The sequence below is a fragment of the Mytilus californianus genome, unplaced genomic scaffold, assembly GCF_021869535.1.
Source record: "Mytilus californianus isolate M0D057914Y unplaced genomic scaffold, xbMytCali1.0.p SCAF_6, whole genome shotgun sequence".
Classification (NCBI taxonomy): domain Eukaryota; kingdom Metazoa; phylum Mollusca; class Bivalvia; order Mytilida; family Mytilidae; genus Mytilus; species Mytilus californianus.
The window spans coordinates 68,387,537-68,395,665 of NW_026262712.1; the positions used below are offsets into that span (position 1 = coordinate 68,387,537).

An 8,129-nucleotide genomic window follows, 5' to 3' on the forward strand; every position below is an offset into this window, starting at 1 on the left:
AGACTTCAAGACTTCATATAAACTAGTAGTGGTAGGGTAAAATAGTTTCAAGATATAAAAAGGTGAGACCATGCTCGATTTATGTGTCCGCCATCTTGAATTTGTGGGATACTCAATGGAGAAAATTCTGTATTTTGTCAATAAAACACTAGTTTTTGTATGAAATTGTGTTGAATGCTTAGACTCTTGATATATGATAGTTTTTGGATGCAATACAGATCGTTCCACAGGATAAATCAGGTAATAACTGCAAATTCTTCTCACTGAAAAAACCGCCACCATTTACCACAACCTCGTTATCATTCAAATGAGTTTGTGTCAATAAAATATTTGTATTTGTATTTCTAAAAAAAAATATATTACTTTCATTATTAGTTCAACAAAGACAATTAATTCAAAAATATGAGCTCAAAGACATCATAATTATACCTAATCAGCATTCTAAATTACAATCAACAGCCATTAAAAATAATTCTAAATAAAACAAAATTAATGTAAAAATGGAGCCCATTAATGCTAAAAAAAAACAGTAAGTTTTTTTAATATTTCCGTGTTTTTTCATAATTTCGAGAATATATATTTTTCTAATATTGATCATATAAATATCTGAATATGTTTATTAAATCTTAAAATACCACTATATTATCTTTTTTTTTAAAGTAGGGCGAACGAACCCTGAGCGAACGGACTATATGGGCGAACGTTAAAATACGATTTTTATAAGAATCAAAACCTTAACCATTGAAACAATACCTAAGTGTATAAACATTTCCTGTCAAAATATGTTTTATTACTACAAAATACATGGATAGCATGCCATGACGTGGTCAACTTTTATTTAAACAATTCCATAACCGCGGCGTATGTTCAGATCAACGTTAAAAAGCTATTTTTTAGTTAAGCAGCTTATCAATTTTCTTATCTTTATAAATACACATGAAATAGTTTTGTTTTGGTTACCGATGATATATGGAAGAACACTCAACAGATTGATTGATTGATGGTTGTTTGCTTAACGTTCAGTGGCAAATATTTCATGCATGTTCAGGACGACCAAAACATCAGACTGAAGCGACATGAATATCAGATTTTTGATAAGATAAATGTTTATTCATAATACTAGTCTAATTAAAAGTTGGTAACGTATCTGGTACACAAATCGTGACATACAATTTAAAAACTGATATTTTCTGATGACAATCTTCTTTTAAGTATAAAAAGTAAAATAACAAAAATACCGAACTCCAAGGGAAATTCAAAACGGAAAGTTCTTTATAAAATGGCAAAATCAAAAGCTCAAACACATTTAACGAATGGAAAACAACAGTCATATTCTTGACTTGGTACATCCATTTCTTATGTAGAAAATGGTGGATTAAACCTGGTTTTATAGCTAGCTAAACCTCTCACTTGTTTGACAGTCGCATAGAATTCCATTATATTGACAACAATGTGTGAGCAAAACAGACAGACATAATAGGTAAAAACGTCAAAAATTGGGGTACAGCAGTCAACATTGTAATATAAATCTTAATCACTACAAAAACAAATAACCGTTTCAACAAAGAAACACAAAATGGCATATAGACAAAGTACATATTTAGTAAGCAAAAGTGAAAGACAAGAACTCAAGATTGACCATAGCACAATAACACAATGTTTATGAAATGGAATATTAAAAAAAATACTTCAACATGTATTGGATGGATGGTCATAGTTCGGAGATTGCAGACTTAGTATATATTTTTTTGTAAGCCTCTTTTAAAGGTATAACACTCATCGTTATGGCCATCCGGGACATTCGTTTTACTTAAAATAATACATTTGGTGTAAGATGGATATCTTCTGGAGTTTCAAAAAATCATATGTTGTATATAGACATCTTAAATCAGACAAGGAGAATGCGTGGTTTAGAATAAAATAAATAAGAGAAAGAAATAAAACTCTAGAAACCTGAAATTCGGACCGCGAAGGTGCTTGAATATTTTTGCGTTTGGTGGATCATTAGTAAGAAAGGATTTAAGTCTTGTAGCATTTTTGAAAAAGAAATCTTGTGTGTAAGTGGTCAGTCAATCCGTGACCTTGCATAATATATCTGGTAGGATTTCTGTGGATGTTTCGTCACTGTCGTTCTAGTCTCTGAGGGGACCGGATCGTAACCCTTGGCTAGCGAAGATGATACAAGAGACTGGGTTGCTCAAAACATTTTACAAGTGGATATGATTTATTCATTAATTCCTATGTTGTTAATCGGAAAAATATGGTTTTTTCCTCTTGATAAAACAACTTTGAAGCATACCCAAATAAGATTGATTGATTATTGCTTGGTTAAAGCCTAGTGGCAACTAAAATGATGGAAATTGGCCTGAAATTTGCAACACTTTTTTTTATATACATCAGACGAGACAAGGTTTCTATACTTCAGTCATCAGATACTTCTCAAGTTTCAGACGATTTTTGTCAGGTGTTTTATAGGTGACATGTTAATGTTTCGATAGTGATGTTTATTTATTTATTTTTTTTGTATAGATATTCTCTCAAGTAAGCCTTTCATCATTTCCCTGAAGTTTATCTCTTTCCATGAAACCCCTCTCTCATTTCTTTTCTTTCTTTTTTACATCTACTGGATCGTAGGTACTATTTGTAGTAATCAAATTCAATATTTTGTGCAATGAAGTGTAGATGTCATGCAAAGCAAAAACAACAACACAAACAAAAACAAAAACAAAAAATAAAAACAAACAAACCTGTTTGAATGGTTTTACACTAGTCATTTTTGGGCCCTTTATAGCTTGTTGTTCGATGTGAGCCAATGCTCCGTGTTGAAGGCCTTACTTTGACCTATAATGGTTTACTTTTACAAATTGTGACTTGAATGAGAATTGTCTCAATGGCACTCATACCATATCTTCTTATATCTATTGTACATCTATAGTGTAATGTTTTCCTCCATGGTCTATTTCATGAATAATAATTACTGCGCGGACGTTTAGTATCACACTAAAATTGACAAACATTCTTCTTTGTATACAGATTGAACTCATCTTTCACTTTTCTTATTTTTTTATCGTTTTCTTTAAAGTTCCTTTAGATAATCTGTTTACTTTGTACACTTGATTTTAGAATTCTTAAATTTGTTTAGGATAATAAAACATTAATCAAACTTGTAAAAATTTGAAAATCAGGATGGTGATGTTCAACTTCTTTCATTTTGTTTTTAGATATACTTAGTATGAGTAAACGGGTTCAAAATTTTGAACCGATTGGGAATTTCAATTTTTAAATGCATTTTTTTTAATCTGGAAAACCTGCACCATCTTAAGGTATATGATTTCTACAATAGATATTTGTTCAAAGGGCAAAATATATTACTAAGGGTGCTAACCCAACACTCAATAATATCATCCTTACAAGGAAAATTAATCTTATTACAAAATTTTACACTCCTTTTTTCTACTGTCTGAGTTATGTCCATAATATGATATCGGTTCAAATGAATGCAAATATAGCACGCATTAAAAAGCTTTTCAATACATATAAGTTACATGCAGTTAAATCAAAAGCTTTTTCTGCATAACCTTGAGCAAGCAAACTTTACAAGCAAAACACACAAAAACCAGCATCATTAATTATGAACCATCCGCTATGACAAGCGACTTATATGAAAAAAAAGAAAAACAAAAGCGATGTACAACAAGAACAACAAGATAAAATAGAGAAAAAAAACTTATTAAAGTAATACAGGTTTATAAACTAAAGAGCAATCAATCATGCATGCAGAAATATTTTCATAGAAAAAGATGTATTGATGGTGCCAAAAAAAAAGAAGATTTCTGGTCCATCATCAAACCTTTTTTTAACAAATAAAGGTATTTTTAGAGTAATATTTTTCTTTGTATATATAATAACGATCTATCTAGTTTATCAGAAATAGCAGAAGTCCATCATATAAGTAGATCATATAAACCCGAAGGCAAATATAATACAAGCCCAAACGAAAAAATATAAACAAGTCTACCAAGAAATTAGTTTTGCATGCACACGTATAAAAATTGCGGTTTTTATCCAACGCAATCATAGGTTTGAACGTTGTTTTCAATTTAGACTTGTTTATATTTTTTTCGTTTGGGCTTGTATTATATTTGCCTTCGGGTTTATATGATCCGTTCATCCTATTTTGACTCTTTCAAAATTCAAGAGTCTATCCTAAATTGAGGTAAATTATATGGCCTTCCAAATACCGTTTCGATCCCTAACATCACTGAAGAGACATTAATTGTCGAAATCCGGATATGGTGTACAAATTTTTGCACCTCATGTTTGCGGTATACCATCTTTTCTGCTAGTTTATTGTTTTCTGTTTGGTATTAAATTAATAATAAAGATCCATTTTGTTACATCTTGTGATATGTTTATTTGGCAATCGTCAATGGCAGTCAGCAGGGTTTAAGAACATCCGTTGTTCGACCTGTTAGTCAAATGCTTTTTTTTAAATATACTTTTTCACTTTTTTGGTCTTTTGGAAAATGCTGTTTGTGCTGTATTTAGACCCCTCTACCAAGAAATTTGTTTTGCATGCACACGTATAAAAATTGCGGTTTTATCCAACGCAATCATAGGTTTGAACGTTGTTTTCAATTTAGACTTATATATATAATATATATATATATATATATATATATAAAACGTCTGAATAATAGTCAATTATTTTTCCCACGAGGGCGCTGGGTCGTTTTGAGTAACGATACATGTACACAATAATTATATAAACGCCTAAAAAGTGTACACAACAACACCAATAACAAAAAAAGGACTATAAATGTAATTATTTATAAATTTTTCGGATAACAGATATCCTTCATCAGTAAATATGATTGTGATGTTGAATGAATCATATATCAGTCTACTTAGATTAAACTATAACAATCTTGAAATTTATACAATAAAAAAGTCAAACCGAACATCAGGTAAGACGCTTGCACAATTCTAAATATGTGTTAAACACGACATAGGTTATATGACTAATTACAACAGAGAGTTCAAATATATGCTTTAAATAAAAATAATAATGTGCGATATGAACTAGCACAATTCTAAAGCTTTAACGGTGACGACAGTTATGATGTTACAAGAACGATTGCGTCAATAAGCCCAACAATGTTAGATCTGTAAATTTGCGCAAGCAAATTTTTGTTCTTCCCTGGCCGGGATTCGAATTATCGTGGCACCAAATCGCTTTGCACTATGCCCGACGCGTTAGACCACTCGGCGACTACCTAGGCTCGACAAAAATCAAGCTTTCGGTGGCCGGGTGTTACCTTTCATCGTCAGTTTTTATCTAGAGTCGTAACAGTACATGATATATAAAGCATGAAGATGGAATATTACAGATCACCTTAATTATCTATGGTAGAGGATCTTACAAATTAATGTAGGATGCAGTCACAGAAGTAATTACATGTATATTATAAGTACGTCTGAACCAGTGACAACTCTACAACAGATATTATCCATCGGATCACCAGTGCGCAAATTTACAGATCTAGCATTGTTTGGCTGTTATTTACAGGAATTATGTATACAGAATGTGTTTTCGGCCTTGTATCGCCATCACTGGTGATCCGATGGATAATATCTGTCGTATAGTTGTCACTGGTTCAGACGTACAAATATATATACATGTATATAAGGATCGTAAGATGCAGTCACATAAATAATCATATGATAAGTACGTCTAAACAAGTGACAACTCTACGACATTGTTATGCTAATATATTTAGAGTAATTATGAATATAATGTGTGTTTTCAGCCGTGTATCACCGTCACTTGTGACCCAATGGATGGATCTGTTGTAGAGTTGTCACTTGTTTAGACGTACTTATCATATGATTATTTCTGTGACTGCATCTTACGATCCTTTACGACAGATAATTTAGCTAATCTGCAATCAATTCCATCTTCATGCTAATATATCATGTACTGTGTTACAACTGTAGATTCTACTGACGAGGAAAGGTAACACTAGGCCACTGAAAGCTGAATTTTTGTTCAGTCTAGGTGGCCGAGTGGTCTAGAGCGCTGGATACAGTGCAGGCTGTATTGTCACGATATCCCAATAGCATGAGTTCGAATCTCAGCGAGGGAAAAACAAATATTTGCTTCCGCAAATTTGCAGATTTAACATTGTTGTGCTGATATTTAGAGTAATTATGAATATAATGTGTGTTTTTAGGCCGTGTATCAACTTCACTGGTGATCCAATGCATGGATCTGTCGTAGAGTTGTTACTTGTTTAGACGTACTTATATATATATATACATTTATATGATTACATAACAGAATCAAATATTTAAATATCAACATAATACATTTACAGCACATACAAATAATTCAAGCTGCTTATATAAATAAATACAGAGCACATGCAACATATAAAGCAAAGCAAAATATATATATATAACTCACACAGGCACTAAACGCATCAATACAGCGAAAGCACGTGCAACGTGAAGAGCAGATAAGCATATTCACATAAAACACATACAAGCATGTAATAAAACATTAGATATCAACAAATATCACACATGCAAAAACAATAAAATAAAGCAATAATAGAAACACAAATATATGAATATAAGCAACTAAAGCATAGTTTAAGCTTTGGCAAAATAAGACAGCTTATTAGTAATAGCTAATAAGCAAACTATGTTATATCAATTTAAAAAAAATAAGAGATGTCATTACTTACATGAGCTACAGGTACAAGTTTCTGAAAAGACACCAAGTGGGAATAAAATGTTTGAACTGGCCAGAGGTTGATAGACTCCTTGCCTTATTAGGCAAGGATTTCCATAGTCTTCCTGCCTCATAACCAAAGTTTTTCTTACCATGCCTTGTTGTTTTCGGTAGTGGTATATCAGCTATGCTTTTGTACCTAAAAGTATACGCATTTTATTCAATGGTTATCAAATTATGTAAAAAAAAAAACGGGCAAGATTTATTTACAGTTTTATATGTCCGAAATGCCATGGTTCTCATCCTTCTGAGTGGTGCTGGTAGTTTAGACTGTTTCTGTAGAGTGTTATAAGAGTAGTCGTCGTGAATATATCTGAGTGCTCTTGTATTTTTTCAATTATTTTGGTGTTTTGTTCACTGCAAAAGTGCCATGAAAGTGGACAATAGCTGAGGTTTGAAAGGATGAAGGAGTGATAAATCGTAAGTTTAGATAATCTGGTAAGATGAGTTCCAATTTGTTTTAATACGTTCAGTCTTGGACTATTTGTCCCAAGTTTAGTTGTCGTGTAGCTTTTTTTCTTTTTGTCTACTTTTGACAATTTTCATTGTCTTTGGAATGAATAACCATGAACAACATAATGCAGGTCCACACCCAATATAGACTATGTGCAGACTTACTGAGGGAATGTCTTTCTTTTTTTTTTCGTTCAAGGCCCACTTGATATACATGCTCGCCTGTAAGACTTGGGGCCATGATCTGAAGAAACGTATAATTCAGACAAGATTCACTTACCAAATGGTTTCAAACTCAAAGTTTCCAAAGCTTAAAATTAATCCAGGATATTCTAATTCTTCATTTCCTATTTTGCAGAAAAAACACCTTTCATGATGAATAAGATTGGCTTGAAGTTTGCAAATCTTTTAATATATACAACAGACGAGACAAGGTTACTATACTTCAGTCATCTGATACTACTCAAGTTTCAAACGATTTTTGTCAGGTGTTTTATAGGTGATAATATGTTAATGTTTTGATAGTGATATTTATTTATTTATTTTTTTTGTGTATAGATATTCCCTCAAGTAAGCCTTTCTTGTTTTTCCTAAAGTTTATCTCTTTCCATGATACCCCTCTCTCATTTCTTTTTTTTTCTTTCTTTTTTTACATCTACTGGATCGTAGGTTCTGTTTGTAGTTGTAATCAAATTCAATATTTTGTGCATATTAAGTGTAGATATCATGCAAAGCAAAAAACAAACAACAACAACAAAACAAACAAACAAACAAACCTGTTTCAATGGTTTTACACTAGTCATTTTGGGACCCTTTATAGCTTGCTGTTCGATGTGAGCCAATGATCCGTGTTGAAGGCCGTTCTTTGACCTATAACTGT

The 8,129-nt window shown here is 31.9% G+C and overlaps 1 protein-coding gene across 1 annotated transcript in view; it reads right to left on the minus strand.

The window, feature by feature from the left end:
• LOC127706855 (zinc transporter 1-like) overlaps positions 1 to 7,566 on the minus strand; it is a 50,781-nt gene extending 43,215 nt beyond the window's left edge. The window contains exon 1 of the mRNA XM_052211580.1: positions 7,530 to 7,566. The gene's annotated coding sequence lies outside the window, so the exon portion shown is untranslated. The remainder of the gene's footprint in view (positions 1 to 7,529) is intronic.
• Between the last annotated feature and the right edge of the window lie 563 nt (positions 7,567 to 8,129).